General features: G+C 44.4%; 1 protein-coding gene across 3 annotated transcripts in view; it reads left to right on the top strand.

Annotated features, from left to right (window-relative positions):
- LOC120027586 (zinc finger protein 438-like) overlaps window positions 1-15,253 on the top strand; it is a 91,697-nt gene that overhangs the window by 45,990 nt on the left and 30,454 nt on the right. The gene's annotated exons all lie outside the window — the stretch shown is intronic.

Raw genomic sequence — 15,253 nt, 5'->3', positions numbered from 1 at the left:
AAAGGTCAGGAATTGTGAAAAATTTAGTTTAAATGTATTTGGCTAAGGTGTATGCAAACTTTCGACTTCAACTGTACGTAGTATTCAGACCCTTTACTCAGTAATTTGAAGCACCTTTGGGAGCAATTACAGCCAAGAGTCTTATTGGGTATAACACTACAAGCTTGGCACACCTGGAGTTCCTCCCCAAATACTCTGCAGATCTTCTCAAGCTCTGTCAGTTTGATAAAGTAAAAACCCAAACCGGTCCGTGCATCAATACCAGTATATCGCAAAAAACGGTATACCTCCCAGCCCTACTCTGGAGCAGGTTTTCATCAAGGATCTCTCTGTACTTTGCTCCGTTCATCTTTACCTCAATACCTACTAGTCTCCCAGTCCCTAATGCTGTGGGGATGCTTTTCAGCGAGATTATGCCACCACCATTCTTCACCGTAGGGATGGTGCCAGGTTTCCTCCAGATGTGACGCTTGGCATTCAGGCCAGTGAGTTCAATCTTGGTTTCATCAGACCAGAGAATCTCATGGTCTGAGAGTCTTTAGGTGCCTTTTGGCAAACACCAAGCAGGATTTCATGTGCCTTTTACTGAGGAGTGGCTTCCATCTGGCCACTGCCATAAAGGCCTGATTGGTGGAGTGCTGCAGAGGGTTGTCCTTCTGGATGGTTCTCCCATCTCCACAGAAGAACTCTAGAGCTCTGTCAGAGTGAGCATGGGGTTCTTGGTCACTTCCTTGACCAAGGCCCTTCTCCCCCTGATTGCTCAGTTTGGCCGGGCGGCCAACTTCAAATCAAACTTTATTGGTCACATACACATAGTTAGCAGATGTTAATGTGAGTGTAGTGAAATGCTTGTGCTTCTAGTTCCGACGCTGCAGTAATATCTAACAAGTAATCTAACAAATCAAAAAAACAAATTACTGCATAGTTTCCTAAGAACGTGAAGCGAGGCGACCATCTCTGTCGGCATCATCTTGCTATAACTTTAGGAAGACTCTTGGTGGTTCCAAACTTCTTCCATTTAAGAATGATGCAGCACACTGTGTTCTTGGGGACCTTCAATGCTGCAGACATTTTTTGTACCCTTCCCCAGATCTGTGCCTTGACACAATCCTGTCTCGGCGCACTACGGACAATTCCTTCGACCTCATGGCTTGGTTTTTTTGCTCTGACATGCACTGTCAACTGTGGGACCTTTATATAGACAGGTGTGTGCCTTTCCAAATCATGTCCAATCAATTGAATTTACCACAAGTGGTCTCCAATCAAGTTCTAGAAACATCTAGAAAGGATGATCAATGGAAATAGGATGCATCAGAGCTCAATTTCGAGTCTCATAGCAAGTGTCTGAATCCCCATGTAAATAAGCTATTTCAATTTTCTTTTATAAATTAGCTACATTTTCCAAAAACCTGTTTTCGCTTTGTCATTGTGGGGTATTGTGTGTAGATTGCTGAGGAATTTGTTTCATTTTATCAATTTTAGAATAAGGCTGTAACGTAACAAAATGTGGAAAAAGTCCAGGGGTCTGAGTACATTCCGAAGGCACTGTATATCATACCAAGTTTTATTTTCTTCTTTCTTTTATATACACAGGGCTAAACATGTAGGCTAGGCCCTGTAGTACGATTCCAAATGGGGGTGATTGAATGATTGACTACATTCAAAATGTACATTGTGCCACCATGTGAGGCAGCATGACTGCCTGGTACTTTCCAGTTGGATGGGATGAACAACTTTCTTTGTACTACCCATAAGCCAAGGCTTGGCCTACCCTAGCCTTCTCCACACAAAGTTAACAAACTGACTTTAGAGGTGTTTTTAGATGTGAGTCTATTTCATGAAGCACCCTGCCTTGTCATCAATGGAACCCCTTATTCTCTCACTGGTGACATCACTGCCGTCCTCTAATTAAGCAATAAGCCCCGAGGGGGTGTGGTATATGGCCAATATTATAACTGGGTGGTTTGCCCCCGGTGCCCCCGCACATTGACTCTGTACCGGTAACCCCTGTATATCAAATCAAATGATTTTATATAGCCCTTCTTACATCAGCTGATATCTCAAATTGCTGTACAGAAACCCAGCCTAAAACCCCAAACAGCAAGCAATGCAGGTGTAGAAGCACGGTGGCTAGGAAAAACTCCCTAGAAAGGCCGAAACCTAGAGAGGAACCAGGCTATGAGGGGTGGGCAGTCATCTTCTGGCTGTGCCGGGTGGAGATTATAACAGAACATGGCCAAGATGTTCAAATTTTCATAAATGACCAGCATGGTCAAATAATAGTAATCACAGTGGTTGTCGAGGGTGCAACAGGTCAGCACGACCAGGTGGACTGGGGACAGCAAGGAGTCATCATGCCAGGTAGTCCTGAGGCATGGTCCTAGGGCTCAGGTCCTCCGAGAGAGAGAAAGAGAGAATTAGAGAGAACATACTTAAATTCACACAGGACACCGGATAAGACAGGAGAAATACTCCAGATATAACAGACTAACTCTAGCCCCCTGACACATAAACTACTGCAGCATAAATGCTGGAGGCTGAGACAGGAGGGGTCAGGAGACACTGTGGCCCCATCCGATGATACCCCCGGACAGGGCCAAACAGGCAGGATATAACCCCACCCACTTTGCCAAAGCACAGCCCCCACACCACTAGAGGGATATCTTCAACCACCAACTTACCATCCTGAGACAAGGCCGAGTATAGCCCACAAAGATCTCCGCGACGGCACAACCCAAGAGGGGGCGCCAACCCAGACAGGAGGACCACGTCAGTGACTCAACCCACTCAAGTGACGCACCCCTCCTAGGGATGGCATGAAAGAGCACCAGTAGGCCAGTGACTCAGCCCCTGCAATAGGGTTAGAGGCAGAGAATCCCAGTGGAGAGAGGGGAACCGGCCAGGGAGAGACAGCAAGGGCGGTTCGTTGCTCCAGAGCCTTTCCGTTCACCTTCACACTCCTGGGCCAGACTACACTCAATCATAGGACCTACTGAAGAGATGAGTCTTCAATAAAGACTTAAAGGTTGAGACCGAGTCTGCGTCTCTCACGTGGGTAGGCAGATCATTCTATAAAAATGGAGCTCTATAGGAGAAAGCCCTGCCTCCAGCTGTTTGCTTAGAAATTCTAGGGACAATTAGGAGACCTGCGTCTTGTGACCGTAGCGTACGTGTAGGTATGCACGGCAGGACCAGATCGGAAAGATTGATAGGAGCAAGCCCATGTACTGCTTTGTAGGTTAGCAGTAAAACCTTGAAATCAGCCCTTGCCTAAACAGGAAGCCAGTGTAGGGAGGCTAGCACTGGAGTAATATGATCAAATGTTTTGGTTCTAGTCAGGATTCTAGCAGCCGTATTTAGCACTAACTGAAGTTTTTTTAGTGCTTTAACCGGGTAGCCGGAAAGTAGAGCATTGCAGTAGTCAAACCTAGAAGTGACAAAAGCGTGGATTAATTTTTCTCTATCATTTTTGGACAGAAAATGTCTGATTTTTGCAATGTTACGTAGATGGAAAAAAGCTGTCCTTGAGAGATCAGGGTCCAGAGTAACGCTGAGGTCCTTCAGTTTTATTTGAGACGACTGTACAACCATCGAGATTAATTGTCAGATTCAACAGAAGATCTCTTTGTTTCTTGGGACCTCGAACAAGCATCTCTGTTTTGTCCGAGTTTAAAAGTAGAAAGTTTGCAGCCATCCACTTCCTTATGTCTGAAACACAGGCTTCCAGTGAGGGCAATTTTGGGGATTCACCATGTTTCATCAAAATGTACAGCTGTACAGCTGTGTATATAGCCTCGCTTGTTATTTTTCTGCTGCTGTTTAATTATTTGTTAGAAAATAAAACAATTTTTTACTTATTGTTGATTATAGGGCTGTTCTTAAGCCCGACACAACGCGGAGTGCCTGGATACAGACCTTAGCCATGGTATATTGGCCATATACCACAAACCCCAGAGATGCCTTATTGCTATTATAAACTGGTTACCAACGTAATTAGAGCAGTAAAAATGCATATTTTGTCATACCTGTGGTATACGGTCTGATATATCATGGCTGTCAGCCAATCAGCATTCAGGGCTCAAGCCACCCAGTTTATAATAGGTTTAATAGGTTTAATACCAAGGCATGGAGTGGAGGGGTGTAATTTTCCTGCCCTACCCAGAATGGAGACAGCAGGTTTTCATGTGGTCGAGGTTAATTTTGTGATTCAGTGGTACGGTGCAGCTGTATGTGATTTTACAAAAATACACCTTGCTCTTTGTTTTTGTCTCCAAGTTTAAGACTTTAGCATGACAGGTGAGGGAAGGGAACTTGGACCACCTGCTGATCGACCATTTTGTTTTATAGTGAAAACAATGACAAGATGAAATGTTCTGTGCTATAGCATAAAACTAACATCGGGGGACTAAGGTCGGACCAAGTTATTCTTTTAATAGCCAGAGACTGTGTGCCAAATGGCACCCCATTCCCTATATTGTACACTTCTTTTGACCACGGGCTAGGTATAGGGTTCCATTTGGGATGCAGTCAGAGATGGTAAACCAAACAGTTAACCAATATACATTTGTGAGTAAAATGGAACTGAAGTGAAAATGATTTCAGGAGCTTTTAGATGAATTTCATCTATAAAACAAAAGGCAACCCGTTTCCTCTGTCACCTCCATCTAAAGAAACATAATATGTTTAATCCATCGCCATTCCCCTGCCCTGCAGCTGAGTTGACGTTGAGTTTATTAAGTAGCAGAACGAGAGGCGTAGCCACGTAGTATGTAGATAGAATGCCATTATGAATAACATACACACACACAAAGCCTCAGCGTAGGCTAATGACATTCAACACCCCCAGGAAAACACACTTGCTCTTTATCTCCCTCTATATCAGGGCATGTATAAACAGCCTGTTTGAGGTGGAAAGCTTGATTCACAAATGTAATAATTTACATTGCAAGGTGGTTACTGGTTACAGCCCTGGCCTGGATGGTGATGGCGGAGGGAGGGAGAGGCCAATGTAAATGCCAGCCCCAGCCTTATGGAGGGAATATGAACCTGATAGCTGCATGGGAGGGTGGGAGGAAAAACAGAATGGAAGTTTGATCTGAAGGTTTATTTGAACATCTTGGTTAGAGGTCGACCGATTTATGATTTTTCAACGCCGATACCGATTATTGGAGGACCAAAAAAGCCGATACCGATTAATCGGCGGATTTTTATTTTTTTATTTTTTTTGTAATAATGACAATTACAACAATACTGAATGAACACTTATTTTAACTTAATATAATACATCAATAAAATCAATTTAGCCTCAAATAAATAATGAAACATGTTCAATTTGGTTTAAATATTGCAAAAACAAAGTGTTGGAGAAGAAAGTAAAAGTACAATATGTGCCATGTAAGAAAGCTAACGTTTAAGTTCCTTGCTCAGAACATAAGAACATATGAAAGCTGGTGGTTCCTTTTAACATCAGTCTTCAATATTCCCAGGTAAGAAGTTTTAGGTTGTAGTTATTATAGGAATTATAGGACTATTTCTCTCTATACCATTTGTATTTCATTAACCTTTGACTATTGGATGTTCTTATAGGCACTTTAGTATTGCCAGTGTAACAGTATAGCTTCCGTCCCTCTCCTCGCTCCTCCCTGGGCTCGAACCAGGAACACAACGACAACAGCCACCCTCAAAGCAGCGTTACCCATGCAGAGCAAGGGGAACAACTACTCCAAGTCTCAGAGCGAGTGACGTTTGAAACGCTATTAGCGCGCACCCCGCTAACTAGCTAGCCATTTCACATCGGTTACACCAGCCTCATCTCGGGAGTTGATAGGCTTGAAGTCATAAACAGCGCTGTGCTTGCGAAGAGCTGCTGGCAAAACGCAGGAAAGTGCTGTTTGAATGAATGCTTACGAGCCTGCTGCTGCCTACCATCGCTCAGTCAGACTGCTCTATCAAATCAGACTTAATTATAACATAATAACACACAGAAATACGAGCCTTAGGTCATTAATATGGTCGAATCCGGAAACTATCATCTCGAAAACAAGACGTTTATTCTTTCAGTGAAATACGGAACCGTTCCGTGTTTTATCTAAGGGGTGGCATCCATTAGTCTAAATATTCCTATTACATTGCACAACCTTCAATGTTATGTCATAATTACGTAAAATTCTGGCAATTTAGGTGGCCCAAACTGTTGCGTATACACGGACTTGCAATGAACGCAAGAGAAGTGACACAATTTCACCTGGTTAATATTGCCTGCTAACCTGGATTTCTTTTAGCTAAATATGCAGGTTTAAAAATATATACTTCTGTGTATTGATTTTAAGATTTTAAGGCATTGATGTTCATGGTTAGGTACACATTGGAGCAACGATACGCACCGCATCGATTATATGCAACGCAGGACACGCTAGATAAACTAGTAATATCATCAACCATGTGTAGTTAACTAGTGATTATGATTGATTGATTGATTGTTTTTTATAAGATAAGTTTAATGCTAGCTCGCAACTTACCTTGGTTTACTGCATTCGCGTAACAGGCAGTCTCCTCGTGGAGTGCAATGAGAGGCAGGTGGTTAGAGCGTTGGACTAGTTGACTGTAAGGTCGCAAGATTGAATCCCCCGAGCTGACAAGGTGAAAATCTGTCGTTCTGCCGCTGAACGAGGCAGTTAACCCACCGTTCCTAGGCCGTCATTGAATATAAGAATGTGTTCTTAACTGACTTGCCTAGTTAAATAAAGATTAAATAAAGGTGTAAAAAAACAAAAAACAAAACAGATTTCCGATTGTTATGAAAACTTGAAATCGGCCCTAATTAATCGGCCATTACGATTAATCGGTCGACCTCTAATCTTGGTACATAAAATGTAATGTCATAGAATATATAAACCACCAGTAGCATAACCTTTTACCTCCTTTTGTACATACTGTAGCAACCTTGCGCCACTAACCAATAGCAAAATACACACAGCAGTAGTTTAGTGTGTGAAAATTAGATTAGCTACTTGGGTAGTAGCTATCAGAAGAATGCTCCGGTCAGCCTACAAAGCCTGTGGGGATATTTGGAAAGAATTGTGGTTTAAGAACTGACCCCTTTCACTGCTCCTCAGCACAATGTCTCTCTCTCTCACTCACACACACACACACACACACACACACACACACACACACACACTCTCATGGGCCTATCTGCCAGGGCCAAAGCCTGTTAGCTCCAATTCGTACTGTGTGAGTTGATAATGAGGAGTGTCGGTCAGTTGACTTAAAGCCTCACGGCCCTGGGACTAGCTCTCTCTCTCTCTTTCTTTCTTTCTCTCTTCCTTCCTCGCTCTTTTCGCCCTCTTTCTCTCTCTCTGGAAAGAACATGCATATTACTCTGCGTTTTTCAAGCACTTTCTGTTATTATTTATTAAAACACACTGTTTTGCAATGAAGGTCTACAGTAGCCTCAGCAGCACTCTGTAGGGTAGCACTACGGTGTAGCCAGAGGATAGCTAGCTTCCGTCCAAATGCAGCTAGCTAGTTTAGCCCCTGCTCAAACAGAGGGATGCTATGTTAGCTATGACCAACACTGGAACTCTACCAAGTCAAGGTAAGCTTTTGGTTTTACAAATGTATTGCCAGCGGGGCTCGCCGGTGTAAGTGCTAAACTGCTTACTGACTGTACACTGTAATGTTACTGCATGATTGTAGTGAGTTTACTAATGCTTTAGTTCTATTAGCTATGTTGACTGACGTTACTTTAGCTAATATGGGGACAACGATGTAGGCTTTGTGTAGCGGTTATGATATAGTTTGGCTTGGAAAGTTTTTTTTGCCTGGTTACATACAGCTGATGTGTTGTTTATAGAAGTCCACAAGTGAAGGGAAAAGGTGAGAGAAGGAGAGTGCATAGATGCTAGAAGGAATACAACGTGGCTGCTCTGAAAGTGAACTGTGTTTACGCGTGATCAGGGGTGTATTCATTCTACCAATTCTGTTGAAAAATGGAAGCAAACGAAATGGGAATAAACATACAATAGACAAACAGTTGTTTGCAACTGTTGGACTAATGATTACACCCTAGATCAGCTAGATGCAGGCAAGAGTGTGCAAGGCGGTATTGAATGTGTCAGTGTCTGTCACCTCAAATTTTTATCTCGACCTGTGTGCACCTACGTTGTGAACTTTCATTAATAGGCCAGGTTGTTGCAACCTCATGATGTGTTTCGGGGAAATTTGAGGAACATGTAGTAGCCTAAACCTATCGCGGTTACATTGAACTGGGTGAATGGAATATGAATGACAGTCATCCAATATGCTTGAATAAAAATAAGTCCGGGAGTCAACTTGGGCAATACTTCAGGAGATAAAGAACATTGTGTTCTTTATTTCTCCTGTCACATTAGTATGTAGCTTACGGCAGTCCCCAGTCATGTGGTGTTTGTTTACAAGCACACAACGACGAGAGACCAAAGCCTTGTGAGTCACTCACTGTCATGCAGCATGCACCAGGTGATCTACAGTATGGAATTCACAACTAAATGTTTGCCAGCTAGATATCTTACAACGATTAAGTTAACTGTCTTAAATGTGCTAAATTCTCTGCAGTTGTGCAATTGGTTTGCTAATTTAGTAGCTAAACTCAGCAAAAAAAGAAACGTCCTCTCACTGTCAACTGCGTTTATTTTCAGCAAACTATTTTCTGCAAATTTTCAGCAAACTATAGCAAAAATATTTGTTTGAACATAACAAGATTCAACAACTGAGACATAAACTGAGCAAGTTCCACAGACATGTGACTAACATAAATGGAATAAGGTGTCCCTGAACTAAGGGGGGGTCAAATTCAAAAGTAACAGTCAGTATCTGGTGTGGCCACCAGCTGCATTAAGTACTGCAGTGCATCTCCTCCTCATGGACTGCACCAGATTTGCCAGTTATTGCTGTGAGATGTTACCTCACTCTTCCACCAAGGCACCTGCTAGTTCCCGGACATTTCTGGGGGGAATGGCCCTAGCCCTCACCCTCCGATCAAACAGGTCCCAAACATGCTCAATGGGATTGAGATCCGGGCAATTCGCTGGCCATGGCAGAACACTGACATTCCTGTCTAGCAGGAAATCACACACAGAACAAGCAGTATGGCTGGTGGCATTGTCATGCTGGAGGGTCATGTCAGGATGAGCCTGCAGGAAGGGTACCACATGAGGGAGGAGGATGTCTTCCTTGTAACGCACAGCGTTGAGATTGCCTGCAATGACAACAAGCTCAGTCCGTTGATGCTGTGACACACCGCCCCATACCATGACGGATCCTCCACCTCCAAATCGATCCCGCTCCAGAGTACAGGCCTCGGTGTAACGCTCATTCCTTTGACGATAAACGCGAATCCGACCATCACCCCTTGTGAGACAAAACCGCAACTCATCAGTGAAGAGCACTTTTTGCCAGTCCTGTCTGGTCAAGCGACGGTGGTTTTGTGCCCATAGGCGACGTCGTTGCCGGTGATGTTTGGTGAGGACCTGCCTTTACAACAGGCCTACATGCCCTCAGTCCAGCCTCTCGCAGCCTATGGTGGACAGTCCGAGCACTGATGGAAAGATTGTGCGTTCCTGGTGTAACCCGGGCAGTTGTTGTTGCCATCCTGTACCTGTCCTGCAGGTGTGATGTTCCGACGTACTGATCCTGTGCAGGTGGTCAAGTGGTCTGCCAGTGCGAGAATGATCTGCTGTCCGTCCTGTCTCCCTGTAGCGCTGTCTTAGGCAACTCACAGTATGGACATTGCAATTTATTGCCCTGGCCACATCTGCAGTCCTCATGCCTCCTTGCAGCATGCCTAAGGCACGTTCACGCAGATGAGCAGGATCCTTTCTGTTGGTGTTTTTCAGAGTCAGTAGAAAGGCCTCTTTAGTGTCCTAAGTTTTCATAACTGTGACCTTAATTGCCTACTGTCTGTAAGCTGTTAGTGTCTTAACGACCGTTCCACAGGTGATTGTTGATTAATTGTTTATGGTTCATTGAACAAGCATGGGAAACAATGTTTAAACCCTTTATAATGAATATCTATGAAGTTATTTGGATTTTTACGAATTATCTTTGAAAGACAGGGTCCTGAAAAAGGGACATTTATTTTTTTGCGGAGTTCAGTTAGCTTTCTAGCTAAGTGGTTAGCTAGCTTCTTCCAATATCAAGCATTTGCTTGGTAACAGCAGAGAATCCCCGCTGGATCAAGGGCCTTGCTGGCTAATATTAGTTTTGTGTGTGCAGCAAACTGAGTAACATTTTGAGTTACTTGTGTAGTTTAGTGTACAAAATGTTCTCAATGCGTTAGCATTCTCTATGAGGTTTCTAGTAATTGGCTTGTTAGCATTTTATTAGCATTCTGGTGTGACGTTTTTTGGTCTTTGAATGTTAGGCTTTTTTTAACCCCTTTTTCTTAACAATTTCGTGGTATCCAATTGGTAGTTAGTCTCGTCGCAGCAACTCCCGTACGGACTTGAGAGGCGAAGGTCAAGAGCCGTGTGTCCTCCAAACCACGACCCAACCAAGCCGCACTGCTTCTTGACACAGTGCCAAATCAAATGTATTTATATAGCCCTTCTTATACCAGCTGATATCTCAAAGTGCTGTACAAAAACCCCAAACAGCAAGCAATGCAGGTGTAGAAGCACGGTGGCTAGGAAAAACTCCCTAGAAAGCCCTAGGAACCTAGGAAGAAACCTAGAGAGGAAGCAAGCTATGAGGGGTGGGCAGTCCTCTTCTGGCTGTGCCGGGTGGAGATTATAACAGAACATGGCCAAGATGTTCAAATGTTCATAAATGACCAGCATGGTCAAATAATAATAATCACAGCAGTTGTCGAGGGTGCAACAATTCAGCACCTCAGGAGTAAATGTCAGTTGGCTTTCCATAGCCGATCATTAAGAGTATCTCTACCGCTCCTGCTGTCTCTAGAGAGTTGAAAACAGCAGGTCTGGGACAGGTAGCATGTCCGGTGAACAGGTCAGGGTTCCATAGCCGCAGGCAGAACAGTTGAAACTGGACCAGCAGCACGGCCAGGTCGACTGGGAACAGCAAGGAGTCATCATGCCAGGTAGTCCTGAGGCATGGTCCTAGGGCTCAGGTCCTCCGAGAGAGAAAGAAAGAGAGAGAGAATTAGAGAGAGCATACTTAAATTCACACAGGACACCGGATAAGACAGGAGAAGTACTCCAGATATAACCGACTGACCCTAGCCCCCCGACACATAAACTACTGCAGCATAAATACTGGAGGCTGAGACAGGAGGGGTCAGGAGACACTGTGGCCCCATCCGATGATACCCCCGGACAGGGCCAAACAGGCAGGATATAACCCCACCCACTTTGCCAAAGCACAGCCCCCACACCACTAGAGGGATATCTTCAACCACCAACTTACCATCCTGAGACAAGGCCGAGTATAGCCCACAAAGATCTCCGCCACGGCACAATCCAAGGGGGGGGCGCCAACCCAGACAGGAAGATCACGTCAGTGACTCAACCCACTCAAGTGACGCACCCCTCCTAGGGACACCATGGAAGAGCACCAGTAAGCCAGTGACTCAGCCCCTGTAATAGGGTTAGAGGCAGAGAATCCCAGTGGAGAGAGGGGAACCGGCCAGACAGAGACAGCAAGGGCGGTTCGTTGCTCCAGAGCCTTTCCGTTCACCTTCACACTCCTGGGCCAGACTACACTCAATCATATGACCCACTGAAGAGATGAGTCTTCAGTAAAGACTTAAAGGTTGAGACCGAGTCTGCGTCTCTCATATGGGTAGGCAGACCATTCCATAAAAATTGAGCTCTATAGGAGAAAGACCTGCCTCCAGCTGTTTGCTTAGAAATTCTAGGGACAATTAGGAGGCCTGCGTCTTGTGACCGTAGCGTACGTGTAGGTATGCACGGCAGGACCAAATCGGAAAGATAGGTAGGAGCAAACCCATGTAATGCTTTGTAGGTTAGCAGTAAAACCTTGAAATCAGCCCTTGCCTTAACAGGAAGCCAGTGTAGGGAGGCTAGCACTGGAGTAATGTGATCAAATTTTTGGGTTCTAGTCAGGATTCTAGCAGCCGTATTTAGCACTAACTGAAGTTTATTTAGCGCTTTATCCAGGTAGCCGGAAAGTAGAGCATTGCAGTAGTCAAACCTAGAAGTAACAAAAGCATGGATACATTTTTCTGCATCATTTTTGGACAGAAAATGTCAGATTTTCGCAATGTTATGTAGATGGAAAAAAGCTGTCCTTGAAACAGTCTTGATATGTTCATCAAAAGAGAGATCAGGGTCCAGAGTAACGCCGAGGTCCTTCACAGTTTTATTTGAGACGACTGTACAACCATCAAGATTAATTGTCAGATCCAACAGAAGATCTCTTTGTTTCTTGGGACCTAGAACAAGCTTCTCTGTTTTGTCCGAGTTTAAAAGTAGAAAGTTTGCAGCCATCCAGTTCCGTATGTCTGAAACACGGGCTTCTAGCATGGGCAATTTTGGGGCTTCACCATGTTTCATTGAAATGTACAGCTGTGTGTCATCCGCATAGCAGTGAAAGTTAACATTATGTTTTCGAATGACATCCCCAAGGGGTAAAATATATAGTGAAAACAATAGTGGTCCTAAAACGGAACCTTGAGGAACACCGAAATGTACAGTAAATTTGTCAGAGGACAAACCATTCACAGAGACAAACTGATATCTTTCCGACAGATAAGATCTAATTCAGGCCATAACTTGTCCGTGTAGACCAATTTGGGTTTCCAATCTCTCCAAAAGAATGTGGTGATCGATGGTATCAAAAGCAGCACTAAGGTCTAGGAGCACGAGGACAGATGCAGAGCCTCGGTCTGACGCCATTAAAAGGTAATTTACCACCTTCACAAGTGCAGTCTCAGTGCTATGATGGGGTCTAAAACCAGTCTGAAGCATTTCATATACATTGTTTCTCTTCAGCAATTCAGTGAGTTGCTGCGCAACAGCTTTTTCAAAAACAATTGAGAGGAATGGAATATTCGATATAGGTTGATAGTTTTTTTATTTTCCTGTTTGTGGGTGAGTCCCAGAAAGAGGGCCAATTATCTACAAATTCTATCTTTTGGGAGGGGCAGAACAGTTTTCAACCAGCGATTGAGTTGTGAGACTCTGCTGTAGAGCTCATCACCCCCCCTAACTGGGAGGGGGCCAGAGACAATTACTCGATGCCGACACATCTTTCTAGCTGATTTACAGGCTGAAGCTATGTTGCGTTTGGTGACCTCTGACTGTTTCATCCTAACATCGTTGGTGCCGACGTGGATAACAATATCTCTATACTCTCTACACTCGCCAGTTTTAGCTTTAGCCAGCACCATCTTCAGATTAGTCTTAACGTCGGTAGCCCTGCCCCTTGATAAACAGTGTATGATCGCTGGATGATTCGTTTTAAGTCTAATACTTCGGGTAATGGATTCGCCAATGACTAGGGTTTTCAATTTGTCAGAGCTAATGGTGGGAAGCTTCGGCGTCTCAGACCCCGTAACGGGAGGAGTAGAGACCAGAGAAGGCTCGGCCTCAGACCCCGACTCGCTGCTTAATGCCTCAGACCCCGACTCGCTGCTTAATGGGGGAAACCGGTTGAAAGTTTCTGTCGGCTGAATGAGCGACACCGGTTGAGCATTCCTACAGCATTTCCCTCCAGAAGCCATGAGAAAGTTGTCCGGCTGCGGGGACCGTGCGAGGGGATTTGTACTAACGTTACTATCTGTACTTACGGCACAGACGCTGTTTCATCCTTTCCTACACTGAAATTACCCTTGCCTAACGATTGCGTCTGAAACTGGCCTTGCAGCAGAGCTATCCTCGCCGTAAGGCGATCGTTCCCCTGTATATTATGAGTACAGCGACTGCAATTAGAAGGCATCATGTTAATGTTACTACTTAGCTTCGGCTGTTGGAAGTCCTGACGAACCATGTCCAGATAAAGCGTCCAGAGTGGAAAAAGTTGAATGAAAAAAAGTTGAGTGAGGGGAAAAACTAAAAATATAAACGGTAAATTAAAAAGTAAAAACCGTAAAGTTGTCAGGTAGCAAAGTAAGGTTGGCAACAAAACGCACAGCAACACGTAAACAAGTCTGCAAGTTGTGACCGGAAATCAATCACTGGTGGGTGCCCACTTAACCTAGAAGCCAGCCACACCAATGTGTCGGAGGAAACACCATACACCTGGCGAATGTGTCAGCGTGCATGCGCCCGGCCCGCCAAAGGAGTCGCTAGAGCGCGATGGGACAAGGACATCCCTGCCGGCCAAACCCTCCCCTAACCCGGACGATGCTGGGCCAATTGTGCGTCGCCCCATGGGTCTCCCGGTCGCGGCCGGCTGCGACAGAGCCTGGACTCGTACCAGGATCTCTAGTGGCACAGCTAGCACTATAATGTAGTGCCTTAGACCACTGCGCCACTCGGGGGGCCCTGAAAATTTATTTTTAAAATAAATACCTGCAGTCATCTTGTGCACTAGGTAATAGATACAGAAGATTGTGTTCATCATTTTGCCCGTTAGATAATTGTTCATTATGAAGTTTACCGGTACTATTATCCCAAAACAGAGGTTTGAACCAGCTACATGTGTTTGTTTACAAAGAAGCACAACGAGGGAGCTTCGTGGGAGCTTTGTGAGGTGAGTCACTCCTGCAGCGCAAATTAAGTGCGGTGAAATTTACTACAGTTTGCCAGCTATATATCTAAATAAGTTCTCTCCAGCTGGGTTTTGCTAACGTTAACTAAGTGGCTGATGTTAGCTTGCAAGATCAAGCTTCTTGGTAATAGCAGCAGAGACATTCCCCTCTTGGATTAAGATCCCAGCTGCCTAATATTTGTTTTTTTGTGTGCTGCAAACTGTGTTTTGAGATACTTTATGAGCTTGGTTCTCTGTCCTAGGAGTAAATGTTTGCATGCACTCGTTAGCATTTACCTAGCATCCACTATGAGAATTCCTTAGTACTTGTTAGAATTTTGTTAAAATTCTGGTAAGGGATGTTTTTTGTGTGTGTTTCCCTGCAAAAAATAGCATCCTTGTGTGCACTACCGGTAATACCGTATAACCCTGGATGGCAGAGGCACAGTATGAAAGTATGGAAATCTGTATACTGCCCAATCCTAAACCGTAGTCTTGGACTAAGAAGCACTTTTAATTGATATTCTCCATAGATCGTCCTTTTGAATCCAGGACAAGGCTCAATCTGTATCTGGGAAACCGGCCCTGTATGTTTAGAGTT

This window comes from Salvelinus namaycush, chromosome 33, assembly GCF_016432855.1.
Source record: "Salvelinus namaycush isolate Seneca chromosome 33, SaNama_1.0, whole genome shotgun sequence".
In the NCBI taxonomy this organism is placed as follows: Eukaryota; Metazoa; Chordata; class Actinopteri; order Salmoniformes; family Salmonidae; genus Salvelinus; species Salvelinus namaycush.
The sequence above is the reverse complement of the archived record's forward strand: the minus strand, read 5'-3'. Positions and strand labels throughout refer to the sequence as shown.